This window comes from Triticum aestivum, chromosome 3D (assembly GCF_018294505.1).
Source record: "Triticum aestivum cultivar Chinese Spring chromosome 3D, IWGSC CS RefSeq v2.1, whole genome shotgun sequence".
Classification (NCBI taxonomy): Eukaryota; Viridiplantae; Streptophyta; class Magnoliopsida; order Poales; family Poaceae; genus Triticum; species Triticum aestivum.
Window position 1 is genome coordinate 365,862,984 of NC_057802.1, and position 13,657 is coordinate 365,876,640.

The following is a 13,657-nucleotide window of genomic DNA, read 5'->3' on the forward strand; positions in this document are numbered from 1 at the left end:
CATGCTTAATTTTCATCACACAAAAATTCTCTCATCATGCACAACCCCGATGACAAGCCAAGCAATTGTTTCATACTTTAGTATTTCTCAAACCTTTTCAACTTTCACGCAATACATGAGCGTGAGCCATGGACATAGCACTATGGGTGGAATAGAATATAATGATGGGGGTTGTGTGGAGAAGACAAAAAAGGAGAAAGTCTCACATTAACGCGTCTAATCAACGGGCTAGGGAGATGCCCATCAATTGATGTCAATGCAAGGAGTAGGGATTGCCATGCAACGGATACAGTAGAGCTATAAATGTATGAAAGCTCAACAAAAGAAACTAATTGGGTGTGCATCCAACTTGCTTGCTCACGAAGACCTAGGGCATTTGAGGAAACCCATTGTTGTATTATAGAAGCCAAATTCTATAATGAAAATTTCCCACTAGTATATGAAAGTGACAAAACAAGAGACTCTCTATCATGAAGATCATGGTGCTACTTTGAAGCATAAGTGTGGAAAAAGGATAGTAGCATTGTCCCTTCTTTTTCTTTTTTTGGGCCTTTTTTTATTGGGATAATTAGATTTATGCCCCTAGTTGTGTCCCACTCGTCTGTTTTACCCCTAATTCCCAAAAGTCACCGGTTCTGTCCAAGTCACTTTGATCCTCTTATGCTTTTGCCCTTTGACCGTTTGACCGACAGTTTGAAAACTTCATAACTAATTCATACAAAATCAAAAAAATGCAAATAAGATACCAAAATGTTTATAAAAACATCACCTATATGTCAGTGTCATTTGCATTCATGAAAAAAGTGTTGGAAAGTGCACATCCGAGTTTTAGCACTTTTGATACCACCATGAATAGTAAACTCTAAAAAATTCAAAAAAAATGGTGGCAAAGAACGACAAGTGTTTTAAGTGCTTGCCAAGTTTCATTAGGGAACGACATTCATGGAAGTCGTGGCAAAAAAATCTATTTAAGATTGTTGATTGTTTTTTTTGCCGCGGCACCCACGAATGTTATTCCCTGATGAAACTTGGCAGGCACTTAAAACATTTGTCATTCTTTACCACCAAATTATTTTTGAACTTTTTTAGTTTTTACTATTCATGGTGGTAGCATAAGAGCTAAAACTCGGATGGGCACTTTCCAACACTTTTTTCATGAATGCAAATGACACTGACATATAGGTGATCTTTTTCTGAACATTTTGGTATCTTATTTGCATTTTTCTTATTTAGTATGAATTAGTTATGAAGTTTTCAAACTGACGGTCAAACGGTCAAAGGGCAAAAGCATAAGAGGAGCAAAGTGATTTGGACAGAACCGGTGACTTTTGGGAATTTGGGGTAAAACAGACGAGTGGGACACAAGTAGGGGCATAAATCTAATTATCCCTTTTTTATTTGGCCTTTCCTTTTTTTTATTTGGCCTTTCTCTTTTTTTATGGGACAACGCTCTATTAATGATGATCATCACACTTCTATCTATTTACAACTCAATGATTACAACTCGATACTAGAACAAAATATGACTCTATATGAGTGCCTCCGGCGGTGTACCGGGATGGGCAATGAATCAAGAGTGACATGTATGTTAAATTATGCATGGTGGCTTTGCCACAAATACGATGTCAACTACATGATCATGCAAGGCAATATGACAATGATGAAGCATGTCATAATAAATGAAACGGTGGAAAGTTGCATGACAACATATCTCGGAATGGCTATGGAAATGCCATAATAGGTAGGTATGGTGGCTGTTTTGGGGAAGATATAAGGAGGTTTATGTGTGATAGAGCATATCATATCACGGGGTTTGGATGTACCGGCGAAGTTTGCACCAACTCTCAAGGTGAGAAAGGGCAATGCACGGTACCGAAGAGGCTAGCAATGATGGAATGGTGAGAGTGCGTATAATCCATGGACTCAACATTAGTCATAAAGAACTCGCATACTTATTGCAAAAATCTACAAGTCATCAAAAACCAAGCATTACGCACATGCTCCTAGGGGGATAGATTGGTAGGAAAAGACCATCGCACGTCCCCGACCGCCACTCATAAAGATGACAATCAAAGAACACCTCATGTTTCAAATTTGTCACACAACGGTTACCATACGTGCATGCTACGGGACTTGCAAACTTAAACACAAGTATTTCTCAAATTCACAATTACTCAACTAGCACAACTTTAATATTACCATCTTCATATCTCAAAACAATCATCAAGTATCAAACTTCTCATAGTATTCAATGCGCTCTATATGAAAGTTTTTATTATACCCATCTCGGATGCCTATCATATTAGGACTAATTTTATAGCCAAATAAAATTACCATGCTGTTCTAAAATACTCTCAAAATAATATAAGTGAAGCATGAGAGATCAATAATTTCTATAAAATAAAACCACCACCGTGCTCTAAAAGATATAAGCGAAGCACTAGAGCAGAATTATCTTGCTCAAAAGATATAAGAGAAGCACATAGAGTATTCTAATAAATTTCGATTCATGTGTGTCTCTCCAAAAGGTGTGTACAGAAAGGATGACTGTGGTAAACTAAAAAGCAAAAACTCAAATCATACAAGACGCTCCAAGCAAAACACATATCATGTGGTGAATAAAAATATAGCCTCAAGTAAAGTTACCGATAGACGAAGACGAAAGAGGGGATGCCTTCCGGGGCATCCCCAAGCTTAGGCTTTTCGTTGTCCATGAATTTTACCTTGGGGTGCCTTGGGCATCCCTAAGCTTAGGCTCTTGCCACTCTTTATTCCATAATCCGTCAAATCTTTACCCAAAACTTGAAAACTTCACAACACAAAACTCAACAGAAAATCTCATGAGCTCCATTAGTGTAAGAAAACAAACCACCACATTAAGGCACTGTAATGAACTCATTCTTTATTTATATTGGTGTTAAACCCACTGTATTCCAACTTCTCTATGGTTCATACCCCCCAATACTAGCCATAGATTCAGCAAAATAAGCAAAGAACACACGAAAAACAGAATCTGTCAAAAACAGAACAGTCTGTAGTAATCTGTATCAAACGCAAACTTATGTAACTCAAATATTCTGCCAAAATAGGAAGACCTAAATATTTTGTTTATTGATCTTGTTGGGGATATTACTACTGGGCGTAAACCGGCCAGGAGAGGCCGGGTTAGCCCCATAATGGTTCACTGTATTTGAAGCCCATGAAGACAAAGACGGTGACGCTTTATGAAGGCCCGGGGCCTAAAAGCCGGTTTAAGGCTTGTAGACATAAACCGGTGTTGATATGTAAACTTGTGTTGTAAGATAGAAAGAGTAGAGACCGGGCCGGACACGTTTATGAGCCGGCCTCGGGGTTCTGTAAACCGACGGGCGTCAACCCATGTATATAAGGGGACGACCCGGCGGCGGTTTGAGGACAACAGACAACAACTCGAGACTCAGGCAAAGCGTATTCTCTCCCTGGTCATCGAAACCCTAGCAATTCCACAACAACTGGATTAGGCTTTTACCTTCACCGCAAGGGGCCGAACCAGTATAAACTCTCTGCGTCCCTTGTCCGCTTTAATCCCTTTAAGCTAACCCACGCGATGGCTCCACGACTAAGTCCTTTCCTTAGGACCACTGCCGTGACAAAACCACGACAGTTGGCGCCCACCGTGGGGCTATCGCACGATGGTTTCAAGTTCTTAGAGGGCAGCTTCGAAGGACTCAAGGGCTACGCTGTGGGCCGGATGACCAAGAGTCGTCGTGGCAAGCTCTACATCGATGATGCAGGCTGGGGCCCCGAGGCCGGCTCAATCGAGTACGGGTACCAGGTCCCCTTTGGTGGCATACACGTCTTCATTGGCAAGATTGGCGAACCGGGCCCTGAGCCAGACATCTGCACCGACCTCGTCGAAACGGCTCAGCGTGCGAGATCTGCGCGGGTTAAGCCTGTCATGAAGCGTGCCTTCGTGGGAGTCATCCACGGAGGGGAATCTGAGGATAGATCGGAATCTGGTGGTGAAACCGTTGTTTATTCCGGCGACGAGTCATCAACCGGAGAGACCGAGTTGTTATATCAGTTGCAAGATGGCCGGATTGGGGGCTGTTCCGATGGCGACAGTATTCCGGACCCCTTTGATCTGCCAAACCGGGCTGCGATCTTCATGGCCGGTACGCAACCAGCGCTCCACTCTTCGACCGCAGCAGCGATGATTTCCGGATCAGCAGCAGCGACAACGGCCGGGGCAGGAGGCCCTGTGCGACCGCTGGCTCAGGTTCTATCTGATTTATTTGACACTTTGGCAACGCTGATGGCGGAGGTTAACCCGACGGATCAAGATGCACATAATGCGGAAATCGTGAAGGTGAAGGATCAGATCGCCCAGGCCAAAGCCGACTTGGCAGCTGAGGATACCAGGATGGCTGCGGAAACGGGCCGCATTGGATGCACAGGCTTACCGGCTTATGCTGGATCAGAGTGCGTCAAATGATGTCCTGAAGAGGAGGTACCAATCTCGCCTGCCGCCAGTTTATGAGCCAGGAACCTCTTTAACACCTAGCAGCGGGGACCAGTAATCCGTCGATGGTAAACCGGGCGGAGGCACCTGGAGCGAGGGCGCCGGTTCAGCCACGTTTGGTGGATCCGCCTCGCCAGAATCATGTTTCGCCATAGCAAGTCCCAACACCACCGGGTCATTACTCTAACCCTATGGACAACATTGTCGCAGCCGCTTCACGGCTGGCGGCCCTTCCGATCGAAGGCGAGTCTCCGGTGGCTGTCGAGACGCAACGGGCTAGGGAGCTTCTTCAGACAGCTTTGGTTCAGCAGCAGGCTTATTCATATAGTCGCGAGAGGATCCATTCTACTCCCCGCCCAAGCCGGAGCTACAGTAGGCGTATGGATGAACCGGCCGTAACCCGGCGGGTGGTGGTGGTGATGCTCAAGATGTGGTGGATCGCGCTAGAGCTCGTCGAGAAGCCGAGTTAGCAGCACAGCATGAGGCCCGCCAACTTACTCCGGTTCGTCCAACCACATCGGTGGAACCAGGGGTTACCTCTAGCTCTTTGGGAGTACCGTGTCTCGTCCCAGCGCTACGCAACGTGCGCCTGCCCAAGGATCTCAAAGGCCAACGAAAAGTGCCGAATTACACCGCTGATTTATCCCCCGAGTCATGGGTGGAAAGCTATGAGATGGCAATGGAGATGCTAGATGTGGACGATGTGGCGTGCGCTAAATACTTTACCATGATGTTGGAAGGAACGGCTCGAACTTGGTTGAAAAAGTTACCAGCTAACTCCATTGGGTCATGGGCCGAGCTGAGGGCCCGGTTTATCCAGAACTTCAAGGATACGTGCAAGCAGCCCATGTCAATTGTGGACCTAGCTGCCTGTGTCCAGGAGGAAGGAGAATCAACAACCCATTGGGTGCGCCGGGTTTCGGAGATTTTGCATTCATCGGACCGCATTAACGCTGACACAGCACTTTTAACGTTGGAAGGCAATTGCCGGTTTGCACCTCTGAAGCTGAAGTTGGGACGGCTCAAACGCCACTGCAATGATATGGGGACTCTCATGGCTGCTCTGGTGAAATATGCCGACTCTGATGGTACCAAGGACCCTGAGTCTGACGATGACAAGACAGGGAAGGGAAAGAAGAGCGGACATACCAAGGGGCAGCAGCACAACCCGGCGGGCCATGGAAACAACGGTAAGCGTAAAGCGGATAATAGCTTGGATTTTGTGGCTAATACCAACGTGCAGGACAAAGGCCAGCGGCGTAAAGGTAAACCGCCCCAGCGCGGTGGAGGACCAAGTCCTAATCCGGACCGCCTGTCTTATCTGTTGAACCAGCCTTGCCCAAAGCACGGGACGAAGGAGAACCCGTCCACGCACCTCTGGAAAGATTGTTACATCATGCAAGAGTTCAAAAACTCTGATGTTTTTCGGTATGATCATGGACCGGGTGGCGGTTCAGGCCCTGGATCTCGTGGGCCGGGTTACGGTGGAGGTAGTTCCAGTTCAGGCTTTCACGGCAACCAGAGTGGACAGGGTAATCAAGGCAACCAAGGTGGTTATAATAATCAGGGGAATCAGCAACAGCAGCAGCAGCAGTCGGGTTACCAGAGCAACCCGAAGTAGTTGAATAGCGGGCAGTATCATGTCTTCACCACTAGCCTGGACCAGCGCGATCAGAAGCTTCATAAAAGGGCAGTGAATTCCGTTGAACCGGCGGTTCCCCGATACTTACGCTGGTCTGAACAGCCTATTGTGTGGAGTCGAGAGGATCATTCGCCCCGGGTTGATAATCCGGGTCATCTAGCGTTGGTGGTGGCACCTCAGGTGGGAGGTTATAAGTTCACCAAAGTACTCATGGATGGGGGAGTAGTATCAATATCCTTTATTATGAAACCTTCCATCGCATGGGGTTAACAGATAAAAATCTTAAACCGTCCAACACGGTCTTTCATGGTGTGGTACCTAGTAAATCGGCATATCCCGTTGGTAAGATAGCTCTAGAGGTTGCTTTTGGCGACAAGCATGATTCAAGATCAGAGAAGTTGACCTTTGAGGTGGTGAAAATCAAGAGCCAATATCATGCCCTGTTTGGATGACCGGCTTATGCTAAGTTTATGGCAAGGCCCTGTTATGTCTATCTCCAGCTCAAGATGCCAGGTCATAAGGGGACTATCACAGTGCACGGGAGTCACAAGATCTCTTTGGAATGTGAAGAGGGCGATGCGGCATACGCTGAGTCGGTTTGTGCAACTGAGGAATTGAAGTTCTATAAGGACAATGTTGATCCGGCAGATATGACTTCATTAAAGAAACCAACTACAGAGCATGATTCGGCCCTGAAGTATAAATCGGCTGATGAGACTGAGCTTTTTGACTTCGTGCCCGATGATTCGTCCAAGCAGTTTAGCATCAGTGCTAACTTGGATCCGAAATAGGAAAGCGCGCTCATCGAGTTCATCCGTGAGAATCGGGACATCTTTGCGTGGAAGCCTTCTGACATGCCAGGTGTACCGAGAGAACTCGTTGAGCACACTCTCAATGTTGATCCCAAGTATAAACGGGTCAAGCAATTTCTTCGCCGGTTCAATGAAGAAAGACGCAAGGCTATTGGTGAAGAAGTAGCCAGGCTCTTGGCGGCTGGATTTATCGTTGAAGTATTTCATCCTGAGTGGCTGGCTAATCCGGTGCTGGTGCTCAAGAAGAACGACACTTGGCGTATGTGTGTGGACTACACAGATCTCAACAAGGCCTGTCCAGCAGATCCTTTTTCCCTCCCTCGTATTGATCAAATCATTGATGCTACGGCGGGTTGCGAGCGTTTGAGCTTTCTGGATGTGTATTCTGGCTACCATCAGATCAAAATGGCAGTTAAGGACCAGGAGAAGACAGCCTTCATAACTCCTTTTGGAGCCTTCTGTTATGTGTCTATGCCCTTTGGGCTAAAGAGTGCCCAGGCGACCTATTAGCAGTGTGTGCAGAATTGTCTTCATGATCAGATCGGCCGCAATGTTCATGCATATGTAGATGATATTGTGGTGAAATCAAGGAAGAAGGAGACATTGATTGATGACTTGAAGGAGACCTTTGATAACCCGCGGGTTTATAAAATGATGCTTAATCCGGCCAAGTGCATTTTTGGTGTACCGGCAGGCAAGCTCTTGGGCTTTTTGGTGTCTAACAGGGGCATTGAAGCTAATCCGGAAAAGATCAAAGCCATTACTTCTTTGGCCAAACTGAAGTGTATCAATGATGTTCAATGCCTGGCAGGCCGGATTGCTGCGTTGAGCCGGTTTATTAGCCGCCTTGGCGAGAAGGCCATCCCTTTGTATCAGATGCTGAAGAAAATGGATAATTTCGTCTGGAGTAACGCCGCTAATGAAGCATTTGAGGATTTAAAGGGCAGCTGGCTAATCCGCCGGTTCTTGCTGCTCCGGTTGAAAAAGAGCCATTGTTGCTATATGTGGCAGCTAATGCCCGGGCTGTTAGCGTGGCTATTATGGTGGATCGCAAGGAGGCCGGAAAGGAATATCCGGTTCAACGGCCGGTTTACTGTATCAGTGAGGTACTTGTTGAGTCCAAGCAGAGGTACCCGCATTGGCAGAAGTTGGTGTATGGAGTTTTCATGGCAAGCCGGAAGCTTAAGCAATATTTCCAAGGTCATCCCATCACGGTGGTCAGCTCTGCTCCTTTGGGGGATATAATCCAGAACAGGGAAGCAACTGGCCGGATTGCTAAGTGGGCCTTCGAGCTCGGGCCTCACGGGTTGAAATACATACCCCGAACGGCGATCAAATCCCAGGCACGTGTGGATTTCATCAATGATTGGACAGAACTACAAGCGCCAGAAGAGAAGCCGGATCATACTTATTGGACTATTCATTTTGATGGATCCAGACAATTGGAGGGCTCGGGGGCTGGAGTCGTATTAACTTCCCCACGAGGTGATAAGTTTTGTTATGTTCTCCGTTTAATGTTCCCTTGCACTAACAATGCAACTGAATATGAGGCCTTACTCCATGATCTTCGGATGTCTAAGGAGATGAACCTAAGCCGAGTTAAGTGCTTTGGTGACTCGGACCTGGTTGCTCAACAAGTGTCCGGCACTTGGGATTCCAAGGACCCACTCATGGCGGCATATCGTCGTGAGGTGGATATTGTTGCAGGTCACTTCAAAGGTTATCAGGTGGATCATGTGGACTGGCAGAAGAACGAAGCGGCGGACGCTTTAAGCCGTTTGGGTTCCCAACGTAAACCGGTTCCACCTAATGTCTTCCTGGATGTCTTGCATAATCCGTCCGTCAAGCTCCCCGGTGAAGAGGATTTGGCTATTCCTGATCCGGAAGCTCAGTTGGTGGCGGCTCTTCATGTTATTCCGGATTGGACGGTTCCATATTTGGCGTATATGAACCGGGGCGAGTTACCAGAGGATGAAACTTTGGCCAGGCAGATAATCCGGCGGTCCAAGTCCATGACTATTATCAATGGAGAGTTACATCATTGCAGTGTGACAGGGGCGTTTCAACGATGTGTGTCTCCTGAAGAAGGCCGTGAAATTTTGCGTGAGATCCACGAAGGAGATTGTGGTCACCACGCCGGTTCAAAGTCTTTGGTGGCCAAGGCGTTTCGTCACGGTTTTTATTGGTTAACAGCTCATGCTGGTGCCGACGACTTGGTCAAAAGGTGCGATGGATGTCAAAAATTCTCACGACGTGCTCATGTACCGACTCAAGAATTGAGGATGATTCCAATCACTTGGCCGTTTGCAACTTGGGCGCTGGATATGGTTGGGCCCTTCAAGAGATCCAAGGACAAGAAGACCCACCTTTTGGTGGCGGTTGATAAGTTCACGAAGTGGGTGGAGGCAGAGCCAGTCAGTAATTGTGATGCAGCTATGGCGGTTCAATTCATCAAAAAGGTGATCTTCCGGTTTGGCTTTCCACACAGCATTATAACAGACAATGGTACCAATCAGTCAAAGGGTGCCATGAAGGAGTTCTGTCAACGTGAGCACATCCGGCTTGACGTATCATCAGTGGCTCACCCCCAGTCTAATTGTCAAGCGGAGAGGGCCAATAAAGAGTTCTTGAGAGGCATCAAACCCCGGCTTATGGTTCCTTTGCAACGGACGCCGGGTTGTTGGGTTGAGGAGTTACCTTCAGTGTTATGGAGCATCAACACCACACCCAACAGATCGACAGGGTACACACCGTTCTTCATGGTTTGTGGAGCGGAAGCGGTTCTTCCTAGTGACATCCGTCATGCTTCACCTCATGTCGCGGCATATGTTGAAGCTGATGATACGTCTCCAACGTATCTATAATTTTTGATTGCTCCATGCTATATTATCTTCTGTTTTGGACATTGTTGGGCTTTATTATTCACTTTTATATTATTTTTGGGACTAACCTATTAACCGGACGCCCAGCCCAGAATTGCTGTTTTTTGCCTATTTCAGAGTTTCGCAGAAAAAGAATATCAAACGGAGTCCAAACGGAATGAAACCTTCGGGAACGTGATTTTCGGAATGAACATGATCCAAAGGACTTGGACCATACGTCAAGAAATCAAGCAGGAAACCACGAGGTAGGGGGCGCGCCTACCCCCCCAGGCACGCTCTCCACCCTCGTGGGCCCCATGTTGCTCCACCGACGTACTCCTTCCTCCTATATATACCTACGTACCCCCAAACGATCAGATACGGGGCCAAAAACCTAATTCCACCGCCGCAACCTTTTGTACCCACGAGATGCCATCTTGGGGCCTGTTCCGGAGCTCCGCCGGAAGGGGCATCGATCACGGAGGGCTTCTACATCAACACCATAGCCTCTCCGATGAAGTGTGAATAGTTTACCTTAGACCTTCGGGTCCATAGTTATTAGCTAGATGGCTTCCTCTCTCTTTTTGGATCTCAATACAATGTTCTCCCCCTCTCTCGTGGAGATCTATTCGATGTAATCTTCTTTTGCGGTGTGTTTGTTGAGACCGATGAATTGTGGGTTTATGATCAAGTTTATCTATGAACAGTATTTGAATCTTCTGAATTCTTTTATGTATGATTGGTTATCTTTGCAAGTCTCTTCGAATTATCAGTTTGGTTTGGCCTACTAGATTGATCTTTCTTGCAATGGGAGAAGTGCTTAGCTTTGGGTTCAATCTTGAGGTGTCCTTTCCGAGTGACAGTAGGGGCAGCAAGGCACGTATTGTATTGTTGCCATCGAGGATAACAAGATGGTTTTTTTTATCATATTGCATGAATTTATCCCTCTACATCATGTCATCTTGCTTAAAGCGTTACTCTGTTCTCATGAACTTAATACTCTAGATGCATGCTAGATAGCGGTCGATGTGTGGAGTAATAGTAGTAGATGCAGGCAGGAGTCGGTCTACTTGTCTCGGACGTGATGCCTATATACATGATCATACCTAGATATTCTCATAACTATGCCCAATTCTGTCAATTGCTCAACAGTAATTTGTTCACCCACCGTAAAATACTTAAGCTCTTGAGAGAAGCCACTAGTGAAACCTATGGCCCCCGGGTCTATCTTCCATCATATTAATCTTCCAACACTTAGTTATTTCCGTTGCTTTTATTTTACTTTGCATCTTTATCATAAAAATACCAAAAATATTATCTTATCATATCTATCAGATCTCACTCTCGTAAGTGACCATGTAGGAATTGACAACCCCTTATCGCGTTGGTTGCAAGGATTTATTTGTTTGTGTAGGTGCGAGGGACTCGTGCGTAGCCTCCTACTAGATTGATACCTTGGTTCTCAAAAACTGAGGGAAATACTTACGCTACTTTGCTGCATCACCCTTTCCTCTTCAAGGGAAAACCAACGCAGTGCTCAAGAGGTAGCAAGAACGATTTCTGGCGCCGTTGCCGGGGAGTCTACGCAAAAGTCAACATACCAAGTACCCATCACAAACCCTTATCTCCCGCATTACATTTTTGCCATTTGATTCTTGTTTTCCTCTCCCCCACTTCACCCTTGCCGTTTTATTCGCCCTCTCTTTTCCGTTTGCCTCTTTTTGCCCGTCTCTTGTTTGCTCGTGTGTTGGATTGCTTGTTTGTCACGATGGCTCAAGATAATACCAAATTATGTGACTTTACCAATACCAACAATAATGATTTCCTTAGCACTCCGATTGCTCCTCTTACCGATACTGAATCTTGTGAAATCAATGCTGCTTTGTTGAATCTTGTTATGAAAGATCAATTTGCCGGCCTTCCTAGTGAAGATGTCGCTACTCATCTAAATAGCTTCGTTGATTTGTGAGATATGCAAAAGAAGAAAGATGTTGACAATGATATTGTTAAATTGAAGCTATTTCCTTCTTCGCTTAGAGATCGTGCTAAAGCTTGGTTTTCGTCTTTGCCTAAAAATAGTATTGATTCTTGGAATAAGTACAAAGATGCTTTTATCTCTAAGTATTTTCCTCCCGCTAAGATCATCTCTCTTAGAAACGATATTATGAATTTTAAGCAACTTGATCATGAACATGTTGCACAAGCTTGGGAGAGGATGAAATTAATGATACGTAATTGCCCCACTCATGGTTTGGATTTGTGGATGATTATACAAAAAATTTATGCCGGATTGAATTTTGCTTCTAGAAATCTTTTAGATTCGGACGCAGGAGGCACTTTTATGGAAATCACTTTAGGAGAAGCTAATAAACTCCTAGATAATATTATGGTTAATTATTCTCAATGGCACACTGAAAGATCCACTAATAAAAAAGTGCATGCGATAGAAGAAATTAATGTTTTGAGTGGAAAGATGGATGAACTTATGAAATTATTTGCTAGTAAGAGTGTTTCTTCTGATCCTAATGATATGCCTTTGTCTACTTTGATTGAGAATAATAATGAATCTATGGATGTGAATTTTGTAGGTAGGAATAATTTTGGTAACAACGCGTATAGAGGAAACTTTAATCCTAGGCCTTATCCTAGCAATTCCTCTAATAATTATGGTAATTCCTACAACAATTCTTATGGAAATTTTAATAAGATGCCCTCTGAATTTGACACTAGTGTTAAAGAGTTTATGAATTCGCAAAAGAATTTCAATGCTTTGCTTGAAGAGAAATTGCTTAAAGTTGATGAATTGGCTACGAATGTTGATAGAATTTCTCTTGATGTTGATTCTTTGAAACTGAGATCTATTCCTCCTAAGCATGATATCAATGAGTCTCTCAAAGCCATGCCAATTTCCATTGATGAGTGCAAAGAAAGAACCGCTAGGATCCATGCTAAGAAAGATTGCTTTATAAAAGCGTGTTCTTCAAATTTCTATGAAAATAAAGATGAAGATCTAAAAGTTATTGATGTGTCCCCTATTAAATCTTTGTTTTGCAATATGAATCTTGATAATGATGGGACTTAATATGATCCACCTTTACCTAGAAGGCGTTCCAAAAATTCGGAGTTTTTAGATCTTGATGCTAAAATTGACAAAAGTGGGATTGAAGAGAACAAAACCCTAGATATTAATGAACCCACTATTTTGGATTTCGAGGAATTTAATTATGATAATTGCACTTTGATAGATTGTATTTCCTTGTTGCAATCCGTGCTAAATTATCCTCATGCTTATAGTGAAAATAAAGCCTTTACCAAACATATCGTTGATGCCTTGATGCAATCTTATGAAGAAAAGCTTGAGTTGGAAGTTTCTATCCCTAGAAAACTTTATGATGAGTGGGAACCTACTATTAAAATTAAGATTAAAGATCATGAATGCTATGCTTTGTGTGATTTGGGTGCTAGTGTTTCCACGATTCCAAAAACTTTGTGTGATTTGCTAGGTTTCCGTGATTTTGATGATTGCTCTATAAACTTGCACCTTGCGGATTCCACTATTAAGAAACCTATGGGAAGAATTAATGATGTTCTTATTGTTGCAAATAGGAATTATGTGCTCGTAGATTTTATCGTTCTTGACATAGATTGCAATCCTTCATGTCCTATTATTCTTGGTAGACCTTTCCTTAGAACGACTGGTGCAATTATTAATATGAAGGAAGGGAATATTAGATTCCAATTTCCATTAAAGAAAGGCATGGAACACTTCCCTAAAAAGAAAAGAAAATTACCATATGAATCTATCATGAGATCCACTTTTGGATTGCCCACCAAAGATGGC